The sequence below is a fragment of the Octopus bimaculoides genome, chromosome 23 (assembly GCF_001194135.2).
Source record: "Octopus bimaculoides isolate UCB-OBI-ISO-001 chromosome 23, ASM119413v2, whole genome shotgun sequence".
Lineage (NCBI taxonomy): Eukaryota > Metazoa > Mollusca > Cephalopoda > Octopoda > Octopodidae > Octopus > Octopus bimaculoides.
Window position 1 is genome coordinate 37,139,096 of NC_069003.1, and position 1,512 is coordinate 37,140,607.

The window sequence follows — 1,512 nt, forward strand, 5'->3', positions numbered from 1 at the left end:
GATTGTTGCTGTTGTTGTTGTTGTTGTTAAGCCACAGGTCAGTTCTGATTGAAGAGTTCTGTGATTAAAGATGTTCCAAAAATGGCCATCCCATCTGTTTTCATTTTCTAGTATCTATCCGCAACTATTTTATCCGAAGTGTCCTTCCACTTGTGATTTGAAGGAGATTTGGTTGCTATTTCTAATGGGTTGTGAAGCCAGCAAGTGGCTCTCCCTTTGTTTTGAGAAGACAAGTCTATGTAAAGGGACCAGGGAGAAGACAGACAGACAGACAGACAGACAGACAGACAGACAGTGTGTGTGTGTGTTGAATGGGGCTGATGAATAATGGAGGGGGTGAAGAGAAAGGAAAGAATGAAACAATTAAGGAAAAAATAATGGGAGAGATGGAGAAAGAGAGAGAAAGAGAAAGAGAGAGAGAGAGAGTAGAATGGGAGAGAGAATGTATGAAAAACAGAGAGAGAGAGAGAGAGTAAGGTAGATGTTTGAGTAAAAGCTAGATAAAGAGAATATGGGGGAGGGGGCAATGGAGTGAAAGAGAGAGAGAGGAGGGAGAGAGGGAGTGAGAGAGAACAGATCTATTACTGTTTACTACATTTAGGTGTGTGACTCAGCTGTAGACAGAATAAACATACAACTGATCAGAGATATACAAAATGATGATGATGATGATGATAGTGCAATGGTTGTGTTAGTATTGTGTAAGGCTGTTACTAATGTGTTGTTGAGGCGGTGGTGGTGGTGGTGGTGGCGGTAATGTTGTTGTAGTAACAGTGTTGTGGCAGTGGTTTTTTGTGATAGTAGCGATAGTGTTGTTGTTGTTGGGATGATGGTAACGATGGTGGTGGTGATGGTGATGATGCTGCTGCTACTGTGCATTGATGTACCCCTAGATGTAATGTTAAGGGGGTGGGGGTTAATAGGTTTTACAGTCTTAGAGTTCCACTGTTAATATTGCAGGAAGGATAAAGGGGGCGGCGGCGGCGGCAGCGGTTGTCTTTTAGTGGTTAGCAACTTTGGTATTGGAATTTTTGGTGGTGCCATAGTTGTTGTTTAACTCCAGTCAACCCGAATTCAGAAAACCTATGATTAGGGACATTCCAGCCGTGACCATACCGTTTTTATAAATATATGAGATATTAAGTTATGTGCCTTTCCCTAATTTAAGACAGTAGGTTATGAACTAAGGGAAATCTGGCTGCTATTTCTAGTACGTAAGGGTCAGATGACCACGTCAAGGCCCCACCTACCCGCCCCCCTACCTCTTCGTCGTCTCACACACATATTTTTTTATTGGAAAGCATTAATTGTTTCATTTCCTGGAACTTTAAAATGTTGTTTCAATTTCGTTTTATCAAGGATTAAAATAAAAGTACAAACGCAGACTAAATATATTGATACATTTGACGCCCAAACGATAATTTTACGTGCGTGCGTAAGCGTGTGCGTGTATGCGTGCGTGCGTGCGTGTGTATGCGTATGCGTGTATGCGTGTATGCGTGCGTGTGTGTG

General features: G+C 42.1%; 1 protein-coding gene across 1 annotated transcript in view; it reads left to right on the plus strand.

Moving 5' to 3' along the window:
* The window catches only part of LOC106869011 (uncharacterized), a 48,114-nt gene that overhangs the window by 12,137 nt on the left and 34,465 nt on the right, over positions 1-1,512 (plus strand). The gene's annotated exons all lie outside the window — the stretch shown is intronic.